This window comes from Tachyglossus aculeatus, chromosome 10, assembly GCF_015852505.1.
Source record: "Tachyglossus aculeatus isolate mTacAcu1 chromosome 10, mTacAcu1.pri, whole genome shotgun sequence".
Classification (NCBI taxonomy): Eukaryota; Metazoa; Chordata; class Mammalia; order Monotremata; family Tachyglossidae; genus Tachyglossus; species Tachyglossus aculeatus.
This window is the reverse complement of record NC_052075.1, coordinates 33,770,691-33,798,442: the sequence shown is the minus strand read 5'-3', so window position 1 is coordinate 33,798,442 and position 27,752 is coordinate 33,770,691. Positions and strand designations below refer to the sequence as shown.

Here is a 27,752-nt window from a genome sequence, read left to right as displayed (position 1 = left end):
CGCCTACAAGGCATGGGATGGATACTGCATCAGACTCTTGAAGATGGGAATAGAAAATTCAATAAAGCACAGTCCTTGCCTTCAAGGAAATCACAGTCTACTAAAAGGAGGGGCAGGGGGAAGGGAAAGGAATGACAAACACAGAAAGAACTAACAATTTAACATTAACCATTAATAACATTGTGAGGATGGTGAGTGATTCTGCTAGAGCATAAGCTCTTGAGGTTAGGGATTGTATCTGTCACTACCATATTGAACTCTCCCAAGCACTTAGTAGACTGCTCAGCACAGGGTAATACGATTGAATGAATAAATGTGATTGCTTGATTGATTGACTGAATGATTCCCCTTTTCCTCCTTCTCTTCCTTCTCTTTCTCTCCCTTCTCCTCCTCCCTTTTCTCCTCCTCCTCCTCTGCCTTCTCCTTCCCCATTTCCCAGCCCAGGAACCAGAAAGTCATCAATGCTTTAAATTATATTTTTGACACACTCCTCCTTCCTTCAACCACTCTGTATTCCTGCAGTGTGGAGGGGGCTTCAGCACCTCCGTGATGGGTGGTCCTGAGAAGAGGGTCTTAGTTTAGGGGTGCTCAGGGTACACTCACCCTTCTCTAATTCAGAAAGATGGTTCCAATCACCTTTGGGCCAAGGAATTTCCTTTAAAGTAAAAAAGCAGTGAAAGCAAAACAAAATTTCTCACTTGGCCCCTAATCTCAAATACTTCTTCTGATGGTGACTTTGACTAGGTTTAGAGATCTTTTTAAAGAAACTGTATGGCCTAGTGGCTAGAACACAGGCGTGGGAGTCAGAAGGACCTGGGTTTGAATCCCAGCTCTGCCACTTGTCTGCTGTGTGACCCTGGGCAAGTCACTTCTCTGTGCTTCAGTCCCCTCATCTGTAAAAGGGGAATTAAGACTATGAGCCCCACACAGGACAGGGACTGTGTCCAACCTGATTATCTTGTATCTACCCCAGCGCTTAGAAAAGTGCTTGACACAAGGTAAGTTCTTAACAAATACCATTATTATTATTATGTAGGACAGGGACTGTGTCCAGATGGATTATCAAGAATCTACCCTAATGCTTAGTACAGTGCTTGGCACATAGTGGGCGCTTAACAAATACCATAAAGAGCCTATTATAACATTTACTATAATCTAACATCATTTCTTTTCGGTTCAACTGAAAATGGAAGTTCAGTAGTTCTTTTTTTTCTAAAATGATTTTGTCCAGTAATTTTTTTCGATGAAACAGCCAATTCTACCACCTTCAAATGGATGTAAAGGTCATGCTCTGCCATGCCACCTAATAGTTAAATTTTCTCAACCATTTTAGAATGCGTCCATCTGATGTAATATTTTCCTCCATAGTATTGTTTATACAACACGGCTTAGCAACATGGGTCAGAGTTAGAGTCATCCATTTCAACAAACAAGAGAATTAGTCACTGAAAACACAAAGCCAATCAACCTTTTAATGCACAGCTCCTCACGGCTGTAATAGAAACCCAACTTCAGAGTGCAGATAGTTTCCCAGGTATTTGGCTGATGAAGGATAAACAATTTCTGGAGCAAGGAGAAGCGCTGCAGTGCTCTTATTTTAGGAGAGCAAATTTAGGACTTGTGAAAGATGCCAGATTGACAGGGCTAGAAACTGAAGTCCTCTATTTATCCTCAGTCGCGAATACTTCTGCAGAGGCAGCCAACACGAGTGCCAATTACAATGGTATTTATTCTGCTGCCGAAAAGCTCAGCAGACTCACGGTTACCACAAGCTTTCCCTATGATTTTAGGAAAGGGTGAGAGCCAGCCAAGGAATGATATATTGGTAATATTTCCCTGTGTGAAGATTTTCTTCTAAGTCCCACCAGCCAAACTATTTATTTAGGCCTCATTTAAAAAAAAATGAGAGTCTTCTATGGAAGGAATGTGCAATGACAGATTGAGGTGGTTTCTCAGAGTGTAAGAATGATTGTCTGATAATGCTGCTGCTTACTCCAAGAGTGATTCTGGTTCAGAGGGCCAGGCATATGATACAGTTCATTACTACTGAATACCCCTAGAGGAGAGAGGCATGTGGGAAGAATGAGAAAGGCTTAGAGGCAGCAGGACTGAAAGCCCAGTCTATGCCAGGCCTCTGAAGTGACTTATTTCACTATTATGCAGCCAAAGTCAGGTGGGGAAATATTGGGTTGCATATGGAAAAGGATATGTCACGGTGCAGTGTCTATTCATCCAAAATGGGCTGTTCCCTTGTATTTGGGCAGACAGCCTAATCACGGACCCCTGGGATAGGACGCTAATCAGGATGGATCCAGAATGGAGTCCGGTGATGATGATGATGGCATTTGTTAAGTGCTTACTATGTGCCAAGCACTTTTCTAAGCACTGAACCCACGCCCAGTTGGTTTTAGGTCTCCTGAGAAAATCAGCCACGGCAGAAACGGATTGCCACGTCTACTTCCACCTCCCAAACGTTCATTCAAGAAGGCTCAGTGGATGACCCGCCAGGTTACTGCACGAAGCAATCCACCTACCTAACAGTTGTGAGCATTCCAGAACTGCCCTTTCACAATGCAAATGGTCTACGGGCCCCTACTGTTTCTTCCCTCTCCTTCCCTTCTGGGCTTTTATGCCACCATTGAGGGAGATGGGGAGAACAGACTGTATAAGAATTCTCGCTGGCAGAGTCAGGTTTTCGTGGCATCCCAAGTTGACATCCCCCTTCCTGTCCCATACGGTGAGCCCTGCCCTCCCCTTGGAACCCAACCCCCTTTTCCTTACACTGACAAGTTCATCCAGCACCCCCGCCTCCGCTATCAGACCATGTCATACACCACACCAGTAGTTCAGAGTCAAAGTACCAGGACGAGCCTCTCTCTAGATTGTAAATTCGTCGTGGGCAGGGAATGTGTCTATTTATTCACATCTGTGGAAAATCCTTAGCATGGCTAATTTTGATTGGTAGCCCTGTGGTGTGCAGCTGGAAGGTGAAAGAGCATATCCGCCCCGAAGTCCAACAGGGTAGCTCTGGCTATGCCAACTAACCTCCCATTAAACCAATGGGATACTGGGTGAATTTCATGAAGCGGCATGGCTCAGTGGAAAAAGCACTGGCTTTGGAGTCGGGGGTCATGGGTTCGAATCCCGGCTCCGCCAATTGTCAGCTGGGTGACTTTGGGCAAGTCACTTCACTTCTCTGTGCCTCAGTTACCTCATCTGTAAAAGGGGGATGAAGACTGTGAGCCCCCTGTGGGACAACCTGATTACCTTGCATCCTCCCAAGTGCTTAGAACAGTGCTTTGCACATAGTAAGCGCTTAATAAAATGCCATTATTATTCTAGACTGTGAGCCCACTGTTGGGTAGGGACTGTCTCTATATGTTGCCAACTTGTACTTCCCAAGCGCTTAGTACAGTGCTCTGCACACAGTAAGCGCTCAATAAATACAATTGATTGATTGATTGGGGTCTTTTATTTTACAGTGCTTAGACTGTAAGCTCATTATGGGCAGGGAATGTGGAGATGCAGCATGGCTCAGTGGAAAGAGCCCAGGCTTTGGAGTCAGAGGTCCTGGGTTCGAATCCCGGCTCCACCACTTGTCAGCTGTGTGACTTTGGGCAAGTCACTTAACTTCTCTGTGCCTCATTTACCTCATCTGTAAAATGGGGATTAAGTCTGTGAGCCCCACGTGGGACAACTTGATTACCTTATATCTACCCCAGCGCTTAGAACAGTGCTTTGTACATAGTAAGTGCTTAATAAATGCCATTATTATTATCAGCGCTTAGAACAGTGCTTTGCACATAGTAAGTGCTTAATAAATGCCATCATTATTATTATTGTTATATTGTACTCTCCCAAGCTCTTAGTACAGTGCTCTGCACACAGTAAGTGCTCAATAAATGCGACTGTCTAAGTGACTCTCTCATGCCTTCTTCCTCTCAAGGACTCCAGGAACCTCCTCCAAACATCTGTAAATTGTCCCCTGGCTCTACACCGGGTGGGTGTGCAAAGTGGAAAAGATTATTCTTATACATTTCTAAATGGTGGGGCAGAGGGGAAATGGAGTCAAATTCCACGTGATATTCTCAGGATCATTCCGCCCCCTTGGCATCAACACTTATCATAAGAAAAACACTATATTTAGAACTCTGCAGATTTCTTTTATATTCCACAATGACTGCACATGGAAATGAAAGTAAAAAGCCAAGGACTCCGCTCAACAAGACATGCTACTTTCAAGTTGTTAGAATCATATAAATCCCGGACGGTAATGTTAAAAAAAAGCCAGACACTATTAAAAGAAGCATCAGTGTTCTTTTAATACAAATATGAGTATTAAAGATTTATAATAATAATAATACTTAGCACTTCTAAAGTGCTTCTCATCTTCAAAGCACTTTACAAACATTAATTCTGAAAAATCATTACTAGTGTCAATCAAGGGGAGATAATTTTTGAACATTATGAAGTTAGTCTACCTCAAAAATGCTTATAATTTAAACCTCTTCAGGCAGGGGGTTTAGCATGAATTGTGACAGACCCTTAGCCATGACGGGGGTGAGGCAGAGCTATCCACTATGGAAGGAACCCCTATCTCAACCAACCACAAAACCATCAGCCCTCTACCTCAGAAAATCAGGTTCCAGTGGTTACTGCCGGGCAGGGATGGAAGTAAGAAGGGATGGTCCAGAACGGGATGCTAGTAAAAGAGCAGCCCCCCACCACCACCCCAGACTGTAAGCTCTTTGTGGGCACAGAATATCACAGTTTATTGTTGTGTGTATTTTTCCAAGCATTTAGTATAGTAACCACTCAATAAATATGATTGAATGAATGAATGAATGAATGCTTTATTTTATTTCCTTAGGGCCGAGGCATCTGTACTGGACCAAGAAACCCATGGCAACTCAGAGACTGGGCTGCCCCTAACTAGTGCTCTCTGTAGGAGTTGTGCCGGGCACCCAAATGAGGTGCTAGCCCTGACCCAAGCCCCTGCTACATGAACACAACTGGCCATGTGGCCACTTGACACTAGCAGTGCTGTCCTCACCTGCGGTGAGCCGGCATGGCTCCAGGTGGGTGCATGTCTTTGGGGGGCTGCTCTAGGTTGGCAGAAAGGGCGGGCCACCCCACAGTCCAGCCCCTCAATTTTCTTTCATGCTCCCTTTTGCCCCCACCTTTGCCAGCAGAGATACTGCTGACAGTGCACGGACCAGGGTAGGGAGAGGGGGACGGAGAGAGCTGGGCGGTCGGTCACTAAGAACTGATCCTGCATTTTCTGGAATGGGTAGGGGGAGGGAGAAAAGAAGGCAGTAGGCAGGGAGGGCGGTGGTGAGGAGAGGAGTGTTGGTAAGACAGTGTGACAGGGAGGGGCAAGGAAGGAAGTGGAGGAGCCACAGTTACTACCACTGAAGACCAGTTAAACAACTCTCTCTCATTTGTTGTGCAAACTTCCCCTTCTCCACCTCATAACCCCACCCAGGGGCTGCCCTCCTGCCCCAGGGTCAGTGGGACAGTAAGGGAGACCAAACCTTAGGGCTATCCAGCAATCACAAGAATAGCCATAGATGGAGGAAAGGAAAACAGGGAGTCAGTGAGTCCGGGCTTCCAGGCACCAGTTCCATGCCAGAAACATGTCTACCAACTCTCTAGCATTGTACGTTCCCAAACGTTTAGTACAGAGCTCTGCACACAGCAATTGCTCAATAAATACCACCGATTGATTGATGTTTTCATCTTACACTGGATAAAGTGTTTTCTTTAGCGCTTTGAACCTACCACTCTCTATACCCTTTATCATAAGTGAGACTTGGGGAACAGCACTTGTGTGTTAGCCCCCTCCACACACTTCAGAAATTTTCAACATTCAACTCCTCAACAACCACCCTGCCAAGATCCCATACCATCCATTCCCTTCTCAAATCGCTACCTGCTCCTTAAACCCCCCCAACAATCTTCCCATACCTCATCATCCCATGCCCCAAAGGCTCAAGAAAACATGATTTGTGGTCATGGAAGTTGATGAATATTGTCAGAGAAAGGTGCAAAACAAAGCAGTGAGTGTAGGCATGGAGAGCCATCTCAGCATAACAGTTAATCCAGCAAATGATTCAGGGCCCTTTACTCCCCGAGGCCTCGATTCTAGGAGTCAATCCAGAGTAGAATCTCTTTTGAGATCAATGGAAGTTTCATGTTGGATTCAACTCTACCAGTCTCTGTGAACATAACAACCAAATGGGGAAATGGAGCCTCTCTTCACTCTCTGCCAAGTGTAAACGGGACACTTCATTCACGGCTAGCTGGATGCCCCAACAGTTGGTTTCATAACTGGAATGGCTGGAAATTTTTCATGACAATTTTTCATGCCTAAATTTTGTGGTGCATCGCTGAGATCATTTAAGGTCCATACAAGCACACACATCCACAACAGTGAATGGAAGGTGAAACCACTTTCACTAAACTTACTGCCCAGCTCTTGAGGGTTTAAAGAGCTATTGGTAGGTTTCTGCAGAACTTCCTGATTATTCTTGAAAAGCTGATCCTTTCTGAATGTAAATTCAACTCTCATCAATGGAATATACACTATTTCCATGTATGCATTCTTAAATTATTTTTAATCAAAACATTCGAATGAAGTTTGGGTCAAAACAAGTAACCTGGCCTAAGGGGATAATTTCCAGAGGAACTGCACTGAAGGGTTATCTGATAAGTCTGTGAAGAAATCATTAGAATATTTAAAGTGACAAATTAAAGCTGATGCAATTAACAATAACCCTGATGATTACTTAATATTTTCCAAGAGTTTTCTAGAAAGCAATGACAGGATTTTATGCTAAGAGATAAATTCTATTCATGAGGAGACGTGAACTCCATCTGCTTGCCACACTAAATAAGGGAGGCAGGCATTCCGATACGGGGAACAAGCAATTCTTAAAGACAGAAGGACCGAACCCAGAAAATCAGAGACAGACTTTATTCTTTAAAAAGAAATCATTGGTTCACAAAAGCCTGCATGAACAAGGGTAACCATGGTGCTTGACCGAACAAGCCCAAGAAGAAAAAACTTGCACCGTGTTAATCTCCCGAGAACCCCTTCTGTTCATATTTCAACCAGAGTTTGCCTTCTGTCAGAATGCCCCAGCTGGCAAAACCAAGCTCTACAGAAAGTCAACGAGCTTACCGAATCAGCATCCTGCGGATTCAACATGTCGGTCTTCATTCATTCATTCATTTATTCAGATCGTAATTATTGAGTGCTGACTGTGTGCAAAGCACTGTACTAAGCACTTGGGAGAGTACAATACAATAACAGACACATTCTCTGCCCACAACAAGTTCACAGTATAGACAAGCTCACATCAGACTAATAGTCGGTGCAGAGCACTTTGCTGATATTGAGAAGCGGTTCACAATTGTCTCCATATCATCTGGAATGACTTCTGCTCAATAAAAGCTGTCACACCTTCTAATACCACCACCAGGATTCAGTTATCAGCATGAGAGGAACGTCTGTATAGGTGAATCAAGTACTATTGATGTTCTTCCCCACCTACTAATTTAAAAGAGTTTTCCAGAGGATTGGAATCTTATTCTGACACCAGCTCCCATATCCCTGGTCAAATTTTCAAATATGGCTGCAGAGAATAGATTGAGTGAGGCGGGATTTAGCACACTACCCTGCTTATGTTTGTGATAGGGATGGGATCTGATGAGGCCTATCCAACTTTAATGTGGCTAACCTGTGCATTGTGAAGTCATGATAGGATTGGATAAAATACAAAGGGAGGCAATATTTCAGTGATTGTCATCCAGATCTACTGATGGTTCTTTTTTTTCTTTTTTGGGTATAGTCTGTACTGCAAATAGGCCTTGATATTGTTCCTTGCATTTCTCTGGTAAATGATGTCCAAAACAGATCAAGCTCACTGTGCTTTGCTGCTATCTGAAGTCTCACTGACATTCTGGGAGGGCCTAGTGAATGTGTTTCTTCAGTGGCTGGTCCAGGAATGTTCTGGTTAGGCTCTTGCCAGCAGTGGAGAGGAGTGAAATACTACATTAGTTTCCACGGTTAGCTCTCTCCCTACTGATCAGGATGAGAATCATTGAAAAATGCAAGTCACTGAGCAGGTTTTGCTGGCATAAAGAGAAAGTTGGATGATAATGGTAGGATTGACTTGAAGGCCCCTGTTATCTCAGGAGTTTCTGTTTTGAGGTTACAGCTGGGTCCCAAATCCCCATGTTGAGAAGAGTGCTTCCCAGGGACAAAATAGGAGTGGGAGAATCAATCGGCCTACAGCAGGAAGCCGTTCCCCTCCTTTTTTTTTCTCCCCAATACTTCGTGTAATGAACCCTTAAAACTTAAAACTTGGTGTAATGAACCCTTGGGACATGCAGAAAACTTTGTTGAAGTGAATCCTTTGTTGTAATGGGGTATGCTCTAATGAGACATTTCTGTATTGGATTTGGGTGGGGCAGGAGGCAGGTTAAGGTGGGACAGACAGTAAAGAAAAAGAGAAGGATGAAGTGAGTTAGAGGGGAAATTGGTTGCTTTTTAGCATCCATAGCAATTCTGCCCTCCCCACTTCATAACAATGACATTCTTTCAGTTTGTCCTTTCCAATGTCAGGATTTGTCTTTCTTCACTCACTCAGAAAGGAAGCCCTACATTTGTTTAGGTTTCTCAATCTCAAGGGATTTTTTTTTTCAGATTTTATTTTCATGCAATGGGAGACGGTGGAACTGACAGAGTGGCACTCCAAGTGCCCTCAACGGAGTGAGGGAGTGCATTTTTGAAATATTATCCCTTCACTCTCTGGCCATGCTTGCCGTTGAGGGGCCTCCCTTGCCAGAAAGATACAGAGAACCTGGAGGGAATTCAGAGGCTCTCCAGGAGGATAATTTAACAGCAGGAGGGATTGATTTATTAGGAAAGATAACAAAAAGGCAAAAGGTAGATCGTTCAGCTATGAGGCAACCCTTGGAGAGGTGATGACAAACCAAAAATGCATGCAGAGGAAATACCAAGGAGGTGAGGGGTTATGTAACTGAGATGAAAAATTAGAGAGTGACACCTAGTCTCAAGTACAATTGTCTTCAGGTAAGGAGGGAGATGCCATGGTTTGAGATATCTAAAAAGCGATAATCATAAAAATAACTTTTTTCTAAGAATCTCAAAAGCACATTGCCATTTCTCATATGTCAATTTGGACATTCCTGGGCGGAAAATGGGATCAACTCATTTTAGCGATAAAGGAACTAAAGATACAGAGTGGTTAAAAAGGCCTGCACCTGCTCTCTCACTGAACTAATCCACTCCCGAAGGTTCTCAAATTTAACTCTCCTCTTTAACCTCTCCTAGATCTTCCACTGACTTCATGACATCTCTAATAAGTTCCCTCTCTTTGTGTCAGTATGATGAACATATATCCTCATGGAGCAAAATCAATGCTGAAGTGAAAAAAAAAGTCATTACAGAATCCAAATTTCTTAACAACCCAAAGTTTGCATCCTCATTTTCAAACCTAAATAAGGGTGATGCAGAAATAGTGTTTTTGACATAAATAGCAGAGATTGGCTTAAAGTCATAGATTGAAAGAGCAATCAAAAATATCAAATACACCTCCTCCCTCTCCCCTCCTCCCCCTCCCCATCCCCCCACCTTATCTCCTCCCCCTCCCCACAGCACCTGTATATATGTATATATGTTTGTACATATTTATTACTCTATTTATTTATTTATTTTATTTGTACATATTTATTCTATTTATTTTATTTTGTTAATATGTTTTGTTTTGTTCTCTGTCTCCCCCTTCTAGACTGTGAGCTCACTGTTGGGTAGGGACCGTCTCTATATGTTGACAACTTGTACTTCCCAAGCGCTTAGTACAGTGCTCTGTACACAGTAAGCACTCAATAAATATGATTGAATGAATGAATGAATGAAAAATATCAAAAATCCTTTTCCAAAAAGAAAACTTCAAGTCAGGACTACAAGCTGAGACTCTTACTTCCACCAGACGATGATACCTCTACCATTCCATTAAACTAAATTATAGGGATTGAGATTTAAGTGGCAGGAAGGAGTAGCTAAACTTGCAATGGTTTAAAATCTGGAATTATTTATATCTGGCAGCGTCATTAAGACTGATGAAACAAATGCCAAAGGGAGGAGACGTGAAGTAATCTTACAAGAAAAAACCAATTGGTCCTTTTGGATATAACCACTGGAGGAGTTACTTGGAGATATTTCACATGAGCCTAGCCCAAGAAAAAAGTATTTACCTGAAGACATTTGGCAAATGTGAAGTGGCTTTACATTAAAAACACAGCAACACCACCAGCACTGGGCTTCTTGTAAAGGCAGTTAGGGAATCTAAATCACTCAAGCAAACCATAGTATTTACTGAGTGTTTACTGTGTGCAGTGCTTTGTATTAAGTCCATGGGCAAGTACAGTACAACAGTGTTGGTCTGTCTCAACCAACAATGGATGCAGCTGCAAAAAGCTAGGTGATGATTGCTTTCTGGACCATTCATCAGTCAATCATTGACATTTATTGAGTGCTTACTCTGTGCAGAGCACTGGACTGAGTGCCTGGGGGAGCACAATACAACAGAGATGGTAGATGCAATCCCTGCTCATCCTGATGACATCCACCCTTTTCTCTATGCATTCCTGTCTTTCCCTCTAGGAACCCATTACAGTTACCACGTAATTGATCCACACCTCTCTTGAAGCAACTCATTTTCTGGCTGCACAACTTCCCATGGGGATGGAATTCTCCATCTTTACTCCCAGCAGAGTTTATATGTTTTGACCCTACCACTGTCAAACCCCACCCCAAGTCTGGAAGCTAAGGTATTTGCAAACAAGCCATCCATCCACACCCTTCAGGGCTATTCTGGCTTTAATCGTGGGTCTGTCCAGACATAAGAGCCCAAATCATTTTGATCTTTCCTTGAACAGAGGTTTCACCATTCCCCTGATCAAGGGACTCACAAAAGCTATGAGACCAAGACCAAAGTTATAATTAATATTTTCTTTTCCATACCTTTTGTCACAAATGAAAAAAAAGATTCACACGAATTTGGTGGTTTCTGCTTAGCCCATCACTTACATCCCATCATAAAACCATGACACAATTTAATAAAATCTGGCACGATCGTTACTCATAGTTCAAGAGAAGCTAAGGGAAAGAAATAGCAGGGATGGCCCAACTCATAACCGAAAAGCTCTAACAGAGCTGGGAAAGCATATTTCCATCATCCAGACCTATAGAACAGGTTCAGACCAGTTCAATCAGTGTCTCATTGTGGTAAGCACCAAAGACGCCCACACGACCTCTCATGTAAGCAGCCCATACTAGGTCAGAAAATGAGCTTTGCTGACAAATGGTACCCACCTTTGCCCTACATCAACACTGAAATATTTTTTTTTCTTTTTTTTTAAAAAATGCCCATTTTGAAAGCTGATATGAATTTCAGAAAAAAAAATTGCATGGATAGTCCAGGGTCTATTATCTGAGGCCACAAAGAAAAGCAAAACCTATTGCACCATGATTCTGTCCATTCTAAAGTAGGAAAAAAAGCATAATTAAAGCACAATTTTCACTACTACATTAAAAAAATGAATCAACACAACTAGAGTTTACTGTCAAAAAGCAAACAAGTCAATAAAATGGCTATTTTCTGGTCATATTTCAAAGAAAATATTTTAACATTCTTTCAGAAGAGTAAATCAATAAGAATGATAAGCAAAGCAGAGGAAAAATCAATAAGCATGCATATTTTTGCATTATAGTGTAAATAATGTTTATTTACAGCATAGAGGCCTTTATTGTTTTTCCTTAGAAACAATCCAATCGATCTCTTTGAAAATATTTATTTCAGGAGCCTTACATTTGCACAATTTCTTTAAAAAATTTCTATTTATACCATTATAAAACTACACTCCTGAAATGTAACCAAGATAGGGTCAGAGTGATAGTGCTAGGCAGGACTAACATACTAGAGGAAGAGAGGGTCCATGCCTGACCAGCCCTGGGTGTTTGCCCACTAAGTACAAGTGGTCCCTCAAATCCTTTAATTATTCAAGCTAACAGTTCCTTCCCACCTGCATCATGCTTAGGGGTTCCAACTAAAGCCAGATTAATGCCCAGGCACCCCAGGACTGTTCATGGCCCTTACGCACAGGTCTCCTTCCCATTTTTTCTTAAAAATCTACTTTGAGGAAAGCAGGGCAGAACTCATCAGGAAGTTTGTCTGTTGGCAGGGAGTATGTACCCTGGTTGCAGGCAGGGAATGTGCCTGTTAATGTTGCATTGTATTCTCCCAAGCGCTTACTACAGTGCCCCACATATGGTACGCTCTCAATAAATACAACTGAATGAATGAATGATATTTGCTCCTGTTGTATTTCCCCAAGCGCTTGGAACAGTGAACCTTGAGGGACCCACACAGTTAGGGGGTGGAAGGCAGAGGAGGAACCCATGAGGGAGACTGAGAATGAGCAGCCAGAGAGGTGAGAGCAGAACCAGGAAAGGACAGTGTCAGTGAAGCCAAGGTTGGATAATGTTTTCTGGAGAAGGGGGTGGTCGACAATGTCGAAGGCAGTCGAAAGGTCGAGGAGGATTAGGAGTGACTAGAGGCCATTGGATTTGGCAAGAAGGAGATCATTGGTGGCCTTTGAGAGGGCAGTTTTGTGACATGAAGGGGACGGAAGCCAGATTGGAGGGGTTCAAGGAGAGAATTGGAGGAGAGGAATTTGAGACAGCAGTGCAGACAACTCGCTCAAGGAGTATGGAAAGGAATGGTAGGCAAGAGATGGGATGATAGCCGGAGGGACCTATGGGGTCAAGGGAGGGTTTTTTTAGGATGGGAAGACTCGGACATGTTTGAAAGCAGTGGGGAAGATGCCACTGGAGAGTGAACAGCTGAAGTTGGCTGTTAGGGAGGGAAGAAGGCAGGGGGCAAGTGTTCTGATACGTTGTGAAGGAATGGGGTGGGATATATAGGTAGAGGGTGTGGCTTTTGAGAAGAGGCAGAAGATCTCCTCTAGAGATACTGCTGGGAAAGATGGGAGGGTTGAAGAAGGGGCAGGAGTGGGGAGGGGCTGAGGTTGTGGTAGCGAATTTGTCTGTTTATTGTTATATTGTACTGTCCCAAGCACTTAATACAGTGCTCTGCTCACAGTAAGCACTCAATAAATACAATTGAATTGACTGAACTGATCACACTCAGTAGGTGCACAGTGATTAACACTGTAACCACTTATACAGTTTCTCCACTTCCGGAGGAAAAATAAAGTGGCTGCCAACCTCTGGTTCATCATCAACCATCATCAATCGTATTTATTGAGCGCTTACTATGTGCAGAGCACTGTACTAAGTGGTTCAACCCCTCCACATCAGTTCCAAGCTCTCAGGAGCCAGTAAGAGGTGCAGTGGGCTAGGGGAAAGGGTATGGGATAGGAGTCAGAGCTCCTGACTACTAGTCCCAGCTCTTCCTCTGTCTTACTATGTGACCCTGGGCAAGTCACATATCTTTTCTGGACCTCAGTGTCCTCATCCATGAAAAAGATATAAAACAACTACCTCACAGGGATACCATGATAACAAAACAAAATAAGTAATGAGAAAGTGCTTTGGAAAAGTAAAACTGCTCTAAAAATTCAAGGCGCTACTATTATCATCAAACAATTCTGTGTGATGTTTCATCATTATTCTTTGGAATTTATACATTGCCGAGAGGTTTCTAAATGCCCTGAAGATATTTTAGCTGGGTGGGGTGGGGGTGGGGGGGTAGTTGCAGAACTCTAAAGAATAAATGAGGAGGACTGAAATAAGGAGGGTAGCGCATAAAGAGAAAGGGCAAAAAAAAAACAACCCAGCAAGTTTCCTAAGTATTCCTTGTTGCTAGGGAACAACAACCAAATGAAAGAAATGTTTAATAGTACTCGATTAAATCAAATAACAGGAACAATTACAAGTGAAACAATTCTATAAAGCCATACTGGTACCAATCACAAAAGGTAGGAAGGCTATTCTTTTTTTTTTAATGGGATGTTAAGCGATTACTATGTTTCAAGCCCTACTAAATTGTTTATGTTAAGTGTAGATTCTAAGCTCTGGGGTAGATACAAGCAAGTGAAGATGTAGCTTCAGAGCCCCCACTGGCAATCAGTGGAAGAAAATAGTAGAAGGAGATCTGAATAAAATAGGGGGCCTTTTGTGAGAAGAAGGGCAGACTGGTGTTGGGTAAATAGTTGAAAGAAAGAGAAAGAAAGTGGTGAAGGAAGAACAATTATCTTGCAACTGAAAGACTCTTTAATCAATCATTCAACCAATCAATTACTCAGTATTGAGCACCTTCTGTGTGCAGAGCTCTGTACTAAGTGTTTGGGAACCTAACACAGAGTAAGTAGACATGGACCTGCTCTTAAATTGCTTTAAAATTGGGTTTGTCCATATTGGTCCCAGGTGAACAGCAGTAATCCTGAAGTAGGACCCCAGAGTCCTTCTAGACCAAGCCATCTTAGTACCTAGTCTGATTGTCCACAGCATCTTTTTATAGTATGTTTTAAGCACTTACTATTCACTCATTCAATCGTATTTATTGAGCACTTACTGTGTGCAGAGCACTGTACTAAGCAATTGGGAAGTACAAGTTGGCAACATATAGAGATGGTCCCTACCCAACAATGGGCTCACAGTCTAGAAGGGGGAGACAGACAACAAAACAAAATACATTAACAAAATAAAATAAATAGAATAGTAAATATGTACAAGTAAAAAAAATCTGTACAAACATATATACAGGTGCTGTGGGGAGGGGAAGGAGGTAGGGTGGGGGGATGGGAAGGAGGAGGGGGGGGTCAGTCTGGGAAGGCCTCCTGGAGGAGGTGAGCTCTCAGTAGGGCTTTGAAGGGAGGAGGAGAGCTAGCTTGGTGGATGTGCGGAGGGAGGGCACTCCAGGCCATGGGGAGGACGTGGGTCGGGGGTCGACGGTGGGACAGGCGAGAACGAGGCACAGTGAGGAGGCTCGCTTACTGTGTGCAGAGCAGTGTATTAAGCGCTTGGGAAGTACAAGTCGGCAACATATAGAGACAGTCCCTACCCAACAACAGGCTCACAGTCTAGAAGACGGGCTTAGAGTTGTGTGGGCCGAGGAGCAGACTAAACTTAGACACAGCATCAGACACCCATAACGTGCGATGTCTGAACACGGGTGTGCCAGGCAGCCAGCTGGCCACCAGCACCCCAGCATGGCCCTGGGGCCTCTCCACAGTGAGGCCCGAGGAAAGCTGGACCCTGTCCCTCATGGGACTCACAAGGATAAGAGGAAGGGAGAATGGTCATTTAATCCCCATTTGACGGATGATGAAACTCAGGCACAGAAAAGTTGATTGACTAGCTCGTGGATTGCCACTGTGCTCCGGGGGGGCTGCAGGGTGAGTTGGAGCAGCCCTTGCCACCACCGAGGCTGGAGAAGCAGCGTGGCTCAGTGGAAAGAGCTCGGGCTTTGGAGTCAGAGGTCATGGGTTCAAATCCTGGATCCACCAATTGTCAGCTGTGTGATTTTGGGCAAGTCACTTCACTTCTCTGTGCCTCAGTTACCTCATCTGCAAAATGGAGATGAAGACTGTGAGCCCCCGGTGGGACAACCTGATCACCCTGTAACCTCCCCAATACTTAGAACAGTGCTTTGCACGTAGTAAGTGCTTAATAAATGCCATTATTATTATTATTGTTGTTATTATTGTTATTATTATTATTCCCCCTCACTCTTCCCCTCCATCCCCTTCCCTCCCCACCCCCGGAATGCCTGGTCTTATAAAAGTGGACAGGCATCAAAATGTGCCAGGCACAGGGGTAGATATAAGTTAATGAGGTCTAGATCCCTCATAATCAATCAATCAATCAATAAATCAATCGTATTTATTGAGCGCTTACTTTGTGCAGAGCACTGTACTAAGCACTTGGGAAGTACAAGTTGGCAACATATAGAGACAGTCCCTACCCAACAGTGGGCTCACAGTCTAGGAGGGGGAGACAGAGAACAAAACCAAACATACTAACAAAATAAAATAAATAGAATAGATATGTACAAGTATAATAAATAAATAAAAAGAGTAATAAATATGTACAAACATATATACATATATACAGGTGCTGTGGGGAAGGGAAGGAGGTAAGACGGGGGGATGGAGAGGGGGACGAGGGGGAGAGGGGGAGGCTCACATTAAGGCTAAAGGATTAAGGCTCACAGCCTTAATCCCCATTTAACAGATGATGTAAACTGAGGCACAGAGAAGTTAAGTGATTTGCCCAAGGTCACACAGTAGACAAGTGGCAGAGTCAGGATTAGAACCCAGGTCCTCTGAATCCCAGGCCCATTCTCTATCCACTAGGCAACACTGCTTCTATGAGCCCATCAACCTATCTAGGGGGCCTGATAGCAGAATTTATTCTGGCTTTCGCCAAGGGTTTCAGTAGGTTTCTGTTGCTTTCAAGGGGAGACCAAGGTGTTTCATTCCCCCACTTACACAATCAAAAAAAATTAATGAATCAATCAATTGTATTTATTGAATGTTTATGGTGCGCAGCGTTCTGTACTAAGTGCTTGGGAGAGTACAATGTAGCAGAGTTGGTAGACATGTTCCCTGCCCACAGTGAGCTTAATTTGATGTGGGAGAAACAGCATGGCCTATTATTATTATCATTATGGTATTTATTAAGCGCTTACTTTTGTGCCAAGCACTATTCTTGGGACTGGAGTTGATACAAGGTAATCAGGTTGTCCCACGTGGGGTTTATATGGGGTTCACAGTCTTAATCCCCACTTTATAGATGAGGTAACTGAGGCACAGAGAAGTGAAGTGGCTTTCCCAAGGTAGTACAGCAGACAAGTGGCAGAGCCAGGATTAGAATCCATGTTCTCTGATTCCCAAGCCTGTGCTCTTTCCACTAAGTCTTTCCAGCCTAGTGGAAAGAGGATGGGCCTCGGAGTCAGAGGCTCTGGGTTCTAACCTTAACTCTGCCAGGTTCCTGCTGTTGTGACCTTAGGCAAGACACTTAACATTTTTCTGAAATGGGGATTAAGACTGTGAACCCCATATGGGCCATGGACCGGGTCCAACCTGATTAGCTTGCATCTACCCCAGGCCTCAGTACAGTGTCTGGCACACAGTCGGTGCTCAACAAATACCAGTAAAGAAAAAAAACAAAAAACCTTGACTGCACATATCACACCACTGCCACTGTACCTCGAGCTCTCTATCTCACCCACTACCTCTAACACATATCTTGGCTCTGGCCTGAAACATCCTCACTCTTCATATCCAACAGATGATCACTTTCCCCACATTCAAAGCCTTATTGAAGGCACATCTCCTCCAAGAGGCCTTCTCCAACTAAGCCCTCATTTTCTCCACTCTCATTCCCTTCTGTGTTACCCTTCCACCTGAACAGGCAGCCTTTATTCATCCCTCCCTCAACCACACAGCACTTTGTACATATCCATAATTTATTTATATTAATGTCCATCTCCCTCACTAGACTGCAAACTCACTGTGGACAGGGAACTGTCATGTTGTACTTAGTACAATGCTCTGCACACAGTAAGTGCTCAATAATTATGACTGACTGACTGACTATCACGGGACTGAAATACTTTATCTTCCCCTCCTCGTCCCCACCACCCTGGTCATGGTAATGAGGAGTGAAGAGGAAGGGATCCCAAGGGCTGGAGTGACTAATCCCAAACCTATAAAGAAAGCCCAAAGTTTCCTTCTAAAACTCCAATCCAGACTGCCAGTCAGTGAGAGTGAAAGACATTGAGGGGAAGCAGCATGGTCAAGTGGATAAACCATGGTCCTGGGAGTCAGAAGGTCATGGGTTCTAATCCTGGCTCTGCCACTTGTCTGCTGAGTGACCTTGGGCAAGTCACTTCACTTCTCTGTGCCTCAGTTATCTCATCTGTAAAATGGGGATTAAGACTGTGAGCCCCATGTGGGATAGACTGTGTCTATCCTGATTTGCTTGTATTCACCCCAGAGCCAAGGAAAGTGTCTGGCACATAGTAAGCACTTAATAAATACCACAGTTGTTATTATTACTGAGGAATATAGAATGAGACTTGGTGGCAGGCTTCTGGAACAGGTAGGATGGGGTAATTATTGACAGATGATGGCTGCGAAGGCCTTCAGGGCTAATGGTGAGTGATAACCAGGAAGGATGTTGGTGACAGACTGGCAGCCTGGATTGGAGTTGAAGAAATCCAGAGAGGCAAGGTAGGAGGGGCAAGGTGATTGAGTGCTTAAAAGCTGATGGTAAGGAGTTTCTGTTTGATGCGAGGTGGATGGACAACCGTTGGAGGTTCTTGAGGAGTGGGGAAACCTGGACTGAACATTTTTGCAGAAAAATGATTCGGGTAGCAGAGTGAAGTATGAACTGGAGTGGGGAGAGACAGGAGGCAGGGAGGTCAGGGAGAAGGCTGATGCAGTAATCCAGGCGGGATAGGATAAATATTGGGATTAACGTGGTAGCAGTCTGGATGGAATGGAAAGGGTATATTTTAGCAATGTTGTGAAGGTTAAAATCCTCCTCACCACTCCTCCAAACCAGGCTCTGAACATCTCCTTCTTGGATTAATTAACATGATTGCTCCAACTACCCCTAACGTGGTGTCAAATCAAAGGCTCATGGATCAAACCGAGTCGCTCTTAAACTGCCCCATTTCTTAGTTTGATCCCTACAAAGAGAAGTCCAATACTATGGCAATGGTCTTACTGAGTTCAGAAGGCATTTCTTGAAATCGACTCATAGAGATATTCAACTAGGTGATGAGTAGTATTTTGGGTAAGGATTCCACTTATAGTTGAAGAGCAAGCTATCTGGGCTTGTAAATACTGCAAATAAATGGCTTGAGAGAGCCTCTAGGATCAACTCTGCCTAGAACTTTAAAACTGGCAAGTGAAAATAGCAGAGTACCTGCAGAACACAGGGGAACATCACCAGAAAGACATTCCTTAATTTTAAGACAAAGAGATGCTGAACAAGAGTTCCAACTAGCTCGGAATCGGATCAAATTAGTCAGAATAATACCTCTATGAGCCGATTCACACTTTCTAACTCATCCTTGTTACAAGGGTTGTGTCACAAAGAAGGGATTGGAAGGCAGAAGTTGTAATAAATCAGCGTACCTCACTCTAAAGACTTATCTGTTTTCACTTCCAACAGAAAACACCAGGGTGCTGTATGAAAAACATGTTACCTAAAACCTACCAACGCTCCCTGGACTGTTTTCAATAAAGGCATGCCACCATGTTATAATGAATTGTTGGGGGAGCCTATCTACATCCTCTTGCTTTTATTAATTCAATTTGGGCCATCGTGGTAGTTTTTTTCCTTGTAAAGCAATGTACAAAATCGGGGAAAAACCCTTAAAATTAAAAGGGCAAAAACAAAAAGAAGAAAAAAAATCAATGAAATAACACATTGTTAAGAAGCGGTAACGCTTAAGAGGAAATCAAAGGAAGGGAGAGCAGCAAAAATGTCTGAAAAAAGATAAAGGGCAAAGGATTTAAAAATTAAACAGAAAGGAAAAGATTAAAGAAAGAAAGGCAAAAGGCGGTGCAGGAGGATTTAAGAAGCCAGTAAAAAGGAACGACATGCAGTTATGAAGAAGGAATAGTAAGTACTCGAAAAGATACTCAAAGGTAATGAAACAAGAAGAGAGAAAAGAACAAAACAAGTTAGAAATTAATTAAAAAAACAAGCCATAAAGGGAAGCTATAATCCAAAAGGGCTTCCAAATTTGAAAATCTTTTTTTTTTTGCATTAAGCATTAGTTGATTATACCAAAGAAGTGGTCCCTATATCCAGTAAATTTAAAATAAAATCATATATATATATGAAAACTATTCTCATGGCTTCATAAAATCATTATCTTGTTTTAGGGGATAGATAGTGAATCTATAATTAAACTCCAGTACACTATGAATAGGCATATTAAACTACAAACTCTAGTCACCTTTATAACTATGAATAGAAATTAAGACATCATTAAGTCAAGTAAATATCAAAGGTTATATAGGTACTAAAACAGCCATCTCCCCTCTCCCTGTAGGTGTCTTTATCTCCACCTTGGATAAGAACCTGAAAGCTTCCAAACATTCTAGCTGGACCTTTACTTGGGTTAATTGTGTGGACTATTCCTTTTTTTTTTTAAGCACTAAATGCTGGGCTAGATCATCATCATCATCAATCGTATTTATTGAGCGCTTACTATGTGCAGAGCACTGTACTAAGCGCTTGGGAAGTACAAATTGGCAACATATAGAGACAGTCCCTACCCAACAGTGGGCTCACAGTCTAAAAGAGTGGGCTCACAGTCTAAAAGGCTAGATGCAAGATAATTAGATTGGACACAGTCCATATCCCCTATGGGGCTCACAATCTTAACCCCCATTTTACAGATGAGGAAACAGAAGCACAACGAGGTTAAGTGACTTGCCCACGGTCACCCAGCAGACAAGTTGTGGGGCCGGAATTAGAACCCAAGTCCTCTGATTCCCAAGCCCATGCTCTTCCCAGGAGGCAATCCTGCCATTTCCACTCTTTCTCTTAAAATTTTATCTTAGGTTTAGATGCAAAGGATCATGTTGGCCTGAATTGAGGTAGGAGAAAGGGTATCTCTAAGCCTCAAATATCTATACAACCAGCAGGGGAAACTTCCAGGAATCCTGATGAATTATCATTATTAACAACATTTGAGTACCTACGCTACTGTGTGCAGAGCACGGTACTGGGTGCTTACTGGGCATCATCATCATCAATCGTATTTATTGAGCGCTTACTATGTGCAGATCACGGTACTAAGCGCTTGGGAAGTACAAATTGGCAACATATAGAGACAGTCCCTACCCAACAGTGGGCATCACAGAGATGGTGCTTACTGGGTACACAGTGCTGTACTTAAGGCAGCCTATGAGCACTGCACTAAAGCATGGTTGTGCACAGAACTCATACAGTAAGCTTTAGACTGTAAGCTTGTTGTGTGGAGGGAATGTGTCTGTTTATTGTTATATTGTACTCTCCCAAGTGCTTAGTACAGTGCTCTGCACATAGTAAGCGCTCAATAAATACGATCGATGATGAATGAATGAATACTGAACAATTGGGACCAAACACCTGAAGTAAAAGCCACAGCAGTCCCTGCCCTCAAAGACCTTGCAATCTAAGCCAAGTATACCAAAGATAAAAGAGTAAGAGCACTGATATGAACGAGTAAAACAAAGGTAAAGGAAGAGCACAGATATAAATAATTATGATATTTGTTAAGCACTCACTATGTGCCAGGCACTGTACTAAGCGCTGGGGTAGATACAAGCATAATCGGGTTGGACACAGAGTCCCTTGTCCCACATAATAATAATAATGATGGCATTTGTTAAGCGCTTACTATGTGCATAGCACTGTTCTAAGTGCTGGGGGGGAATACAAGGTAATCTGGTTGTCCCACATGGGGCTCACAGTCTTAATCCCCATTTTACAGATGAGGTAACTGAGGCACAGAGAAGTTAAGTGACTTGCCCAAAGTCACACAGCTGACAAGTGGCAGAGCAGGGATTTGAACCCATGACCTCTGACTTCCAAGCCCATGCTCTTTCCACTGAGCCACTCTGCTTCACATGGGCCTCGCAGTCTCAAATCCCCATTTTACAGATGAGGTAACTGAGACGCAGAGAAGTGAAGTGACTTGCTCAAGGTCACACAGCAGACAAGTGGCAGAGTTGGGATTAGAATGATCAAAATGAAAGTAAGCAATACACTTATTACAAATAAAGAAGCAGATATACATATTATTTGCTCTAGTGAGCCCCATATGAGACAGGGATTGTGTCCAACCTAATTAACTTGTATTGATTCAATCATATTTATTGAGTGCCTACTGTGCGCAGGGCACTGTACTATGCCCTTAGTATCTACTCCAGCACTTAGAACAGTGCTTTACACATAGTAAGTGCTTAACAAATATAATAGTAATGATAATAATAATAATAATAACAATGAGTGACAGATGGGATGGGGTGGCATGACCAAGAAGGTGGGGATTAATTAGAAACAGCCTTCTGAAGGAGGTGGGTAGGGATCATTTTTACTAAATTTATGGTATTCTCCTAAACATTTGGTAATAATAATAATGATGGCATTTGTTGAGTGCTTACTATGTGCAAAGTACTGTTCTAAGTGCTGGGGAAGATACAAGGTGATCAGGTTGTCTCACGTGGGGCTCACAGTCTAAATCCCCATTTTACAGATGAGGTAACTGAGGCCCAGAGAAGTGAAGTGACTTGCCCAAAGTCACACAGCTGATATGCGACAGAGCTGGGATTTGAACCCCTGAACTTTGATTCCCAAGCCCAGGCTCTTTCCACCGAGCCATGCTGCTTCTCTGCAGCATGCTGCTCTACCCTCAATAAGCGCTCAATCAATACTACTAATTGATTGAGGTGGGATTTGAAAGTGATAAATGTCATGGTTTGGAGGATTTGAAGGGAAAGGGAACCCCATGAGAGGCATGAAAGTTGTAAGATTGCTGTGGACAGGAAAGGTGTCTACCAACTCTGTTTTACCGTACTCTCCCGAGCACTTAGTATAGTGCTCTGAGCACAGTAAGGGTTCAGTAAATATGACTGATTGATTGATGATGAGGATGATTACTTTCACTGATGATCAACTTGCATATTCCTTTTGCTTAGCACCTACAACCTCACCACTTAATCAGGAGCCGAGGGTCCCTGCCCAGATGATTGCAGAATACACTTCCAAGGGATGTATGTCAGGTGAGCAAGTCTCCCTCACACTTCGTGCACATCAGAATCATGGCACTGAAAATGGTCCCAACCTCCAAGCAGGTGAGAAACTGACCATCCAGGACAATAAGGAATCCATAATTTCCTTAAATCCACAGTGCGGCAGATTCCAAAGGTGCCCATGGGAGCCAGTTTCAGTGTTTTATCTCTCTGAGAGTCAGGAATCGAAATCTCCTGTTTTCATTCAAACCAATGTCTCTCTTTTGGGCCAGGAAGACTTTTGGAATATTTTTCCAAGTCCGATTTGAAATAAATCCCATAAACTGAATAAATCTACTCATTACGTTTCATTTAGTGAATGAGGTTTCCCTTGGAAGGGTCACCTCTGAACGAGAAATTGATCATGAATTGGTTTTAAAATCAATGAAATTTAAGAATTATCAATTTATCACATTTCAAATATCTGGAGATTTCAGAGTAAGAAAATGTGTCCATATTCCTTTTTCACTTGCAGTTGTATATATCTTCATGAGAAAGATGGTGTTTTAAGGCTATGTCTGTTGTATACCATAATCAAGCAAACCAAACATAAATTAAAGGTTAGCATAAAGCAGAGTTAATCGTACCTGAAAGATAGCAGAAGGGAGGAGATGGGGAAGCAGATATTATAACTGAATTCTGATTTTCTGGGAGGTTACTCTTGTAGTATAATGAACTATTACTTCTCATTTCTGGATAACTGGGGAGATTAATGTACTCAACTACGGTTCATGAATTACTACACCAGCTATTCAGAATTTAAATGTTGTATACAGCAACTCATTTACATTGCCTAAGAAATAAATTTATGAATAAACAGCAAGTGTACTTGCATTACCCGATAATGGAACTTTCATGCATATCAAATTCTGTTCAATATATTTCTTTATTAGGTGGCAGGTTAAAAAAAAAGGGTTATATGCGCTTCAAAAAAAATTCAGTTCACATCCTCACTTCAAGCTGATCTTAGATTTTGATTATAAAGGAAAAGTGAATTAAAAGGAAGAATTACAATGACCACATGAGCTTAGTAACAAAAAAAAAAGGATTTTCCTACAGGAAGAGATGTTTAAAATAACAGCATATGTGCCGTTAGTATATCCAGTGCTTTATCAATGCTCTCTTGCCACGAACTCATAAAGTATGACCTGAATTAGCATGAAAGAAGAAAGGTGTATTGACATTTATGTACAATATCTTCACTTGTTTCTAACTGGCAAAATAAAGAAGAGAGCAGAACAATTTCCCAGCAAAAATTGGAAGGCAATTCTCTTCAGGTAAGTCACCACAGCTCCTCCACTTCAGGGTCCTGTGAATTAAACAGGAAGCTAAGAGAGGCAGAACAAGTCTCGACTGTAAACTCCTTGTGGGGCAGAAATATGTCTAGCAATTCTGTTGTACTGCAGTTTCCTATGCACTGAGTCTAGTGCTCTGCACACAGTAAGGGCTCAATAAATATCAATGATTGATGGATAAGCTCCTCATTAGAAACATTAACTCTAATTTATACTCCACTCACCTACGTCCCTAGACGGTGAACTGCACACAGAATGCACTCAATAAATTTACCTCCCCAGCCAGCAATTTGAAGGCAGTCAATCATGCAAACCACCATTAGAACAAGACAGTTCAGGGCAGTGGGCTCGAAGCTATAAACAAATAGTTGTGAATTTTGCAGGGAGGTGGAGAGGCCATTTGTGGATCAGGGAAATCTATCTGCAAGAACTGTAATCATTTCCCAGATGTTAGCTAATTAAGGTAAACTTTCTGAAGAACATGGGTCTGGAAATTAGGAAACCTGGGTTCTAGTCCTGGCTCCACCACTTGCCTGCTGAATGACCTTGTGCAAATCACTTTATTTCTCTGGGCCTCAGTTTCCTCATCTGGAAAATGGGGATTAAATATCTGTTCTCTCTCCCTCTTAGACTGTGAGCCCAATGTGGGACAGATACTGTATCCATTCTTTCTGCAAATCTGGCCCTGTGCTTAATATAATTCTTGCACATAGAGCGTTGTATAAATTATTTGGAACTTAGGAAACAATGTGGCCTAGTGGAAAGAGCACAGGCCTGGGAGTCACAGGACCTGGGTTCTAATCCTGACTTCACCAGTTGTCTGCTGTGTGACTTTGGGCAAGTCACATAATTTATTTTTGCCTCAATTGCCTCATCTGGAAAATTGTCATTAAATCCTACTCTCTCCTACTTTACACGGTGCGGCTTACAGTCTAAGGTGTCCAATCTGATTATTCAGACTGTATCCAATCTGATTATCTTGTATCTACCCCGGTGCTTAATATAGTGCTAAGCACAAAGTCAGTGTTTAACAAGTACTAGAATTACCATAAGGGATTTAGTAGTGGCTGACCAAGCTTTCCCAAAGCCCAGGTCTGCTGCATCTATCACTAGAAAGACCCACCCCACTCAAAGACTACCTTCAAAAAAGATCAATCAATCCATCAATCACTCGATGACAATTTATTGAGGCCTAAAGAGTTTAAACCATGGTACTAAGCCTATCGGAGAGTGAATCAGAAGCTTAACACGCATTCCCTGACCTAAAAGAGCTTACAAAGATTAAGATATCATGTAATCAGAGCAAAAAAGAGCCAGAAGTCTAGGAAAAAAAGGACCTGGATGGAACTATCAAAAAAGTTGGGTTCTTTCAGCCCAAGGAAAAGAAGACTTAGTGGAGCTTAAAAGGAAACTATGATTTTGTAATAGAGTTGGGGGAAGAGGGAAGATGATTGTGAGGTCTTCCTATATTTAATTGTCTCTAATTCTTGTCATATGAACAATCTTTCTCCTTCATATGTAGTTCAGTTGATGTTAAAACAGAACACCATCTTATGACAACCCCTGGGAAAGTTTCACAGAATGGAAGGGGCCTCCTTATTCTTCCTCCTAGTTCAAACAGACCTGAGAATTACTCTCTACTCTCTTTAATGCTCTACTAGTTTAAGGGCTCTGTCAGATGCTGGGGGAAGAAGTAGTTGGTGTGGCGAGGGGAGCCGTGTTCTTGGGAAGGTGGCGGGGGGAGGGTTGGCGAGAGCTGATCCAGAACTCAGAAACAGAGAAAAGGTAGGTGAGATAATTCAGATCAGCCAGCCTCTCCCCAGCTCCCCTTCATTCATCTATTCAATCATCCTGAAGTGTTTATTTAGCACCTACTGTGTACAAAACAATGCACTAAGCACTGGGAAAGAATACAGGATGGGAATTAGACATGGTCTCTGATCCCCAAGGCGTTCATAATCTAAGAATGAAAGGGTGTAAGGGGCGGCAATGGAGACATCATGAGAGATGAAACAATAAAAACATTAAAACGAAAGAGAATACATGGTCTGCAATAAACACAACAAGCTCACCAAAACACTGTGGCTAATGGGGCAGAGTTTCAGGCTCCTGGCCATTTAAGTGGAGCTGTTCAGAGTCTATCACCCACCACAACCAAAGCCACAACCATAGCCTTCTCTATGTGCCAAAATTGGGAAGACCTCGTACTGTCACCTCGGCTTTCACCTTGCCACACAAGAGCAGGGCCTGATAGGAATCCTGGATGGGTCGGGGCTGCACAGCTCCTTTCCCAGAAAGCAGATTTCAGTGCTTCAGTGTGTTAAGGATCAGATGGGGTTTCGTGCTGCTACGGCTGTCTTATCACCCTTTCTGCTCCTTCCTAAACCTTCTCAATCAATCATATTTATTGAACACTTGCTATGGGCAGAGCACTATACTAAGTGTTTGGGAGAAGACAATACAACAGAGTTGGGAGACACATTCTCCAGACCAGTTCTCTCCTCGAGCTCCTCTGAGCCATGACTGGTCAGAAACTCTAACCAACACCGTAGCTGCACTGCTATAACATACCACAATGACAACTCCTCACCCCTCTTAAGGAAATGGGTCAGTGAATACTTCTGAATATCCGCGATTTGCAAGGCTCCTTTCCTTAAATGGACTCAAATTTCAACCCATTTCCACTTAAAAGGAATTCCGTTTCCCAAATTTAACTTACAATTTAAAACATATATCTTGGACAGTTTAAATGTGAATTCACCCCTGAAAGAAAGCCTGCCCAGACCCTCCGGTCTCAGGAATATAACTTCAAGGTTTGGCCACAAATCATCACCTATTCCTCTTGCGCCCCTCCTCCCAACTCCCCAGCCAGCAATTCAAAGGCAGCCAGTCATACAGAGCATGACTAGGACAAGACCATTCGGGGCAATGGACTTGAAGCTATAAACAAATAGACATATGAATTATGGAGGGCAGTGAGGAGACCAGATGTGGACCAGGGAAATCTATCTGCACATGGTTCTTATTGTATATGGTATTGTAGTAACGTTCATGAGGGCAATGTATTTGAACCACCTCTCTCCATTTTGATCTGGTTTGTTTTCACCAACAGAAAGGAAACACACTTGACCCAAGAGATAGGATTTAATTCCTCATTTGTCTGGAGACAAGCCATCAATCAGTCAATAGTATTTACTGAGTACCTACTGTGTTCAGAACACTTTGGAAAGTACGGTAAAAGTCAAAGTAAAAAAAAAAAAAGCTTTGTCCTTAAGGAGCTTACAATCTAACAGATCAAAGAACCTTCAGTTGAAAATGGCCCAATGTAAACCATGAAGCGTAAGCAACTTGCAGCAATTGGCCAAAGCATTGCCGAATATGCCAAAGAAATGGTCAATTCCCCCAAAATTCCATTCGGTTGACTGATTGAGTGTCTTAGATGGCTGCCATCTGGGATGATATGAATGCCTGATAATGAATGTAGGTCTTTCTCTGTCAGCATCTTTTTGCTTCCTACTTCAGATGACATTGTTTCCCATCATTTCTCAAAGTGATGGTATTGGAAGGGTAAACTGAGAAGGAACACCACATCCCCCAGAA

General features: G+C 42.7%; 1 protein-coding gene across 1 annotated transcript in view; it reads right to left on the bottom strand.

Annotated features, from left to right (window-relative positions):
• Window positions 1-27,752, bottom strand: part of FOXP2 (forkhead box P2) — a 605,003-nt gene that overhangs the window by 468,209 nt on the left and 109,042 nt on the right. The gene's annotated exons all lie outside the window — the stretch shown is intronic.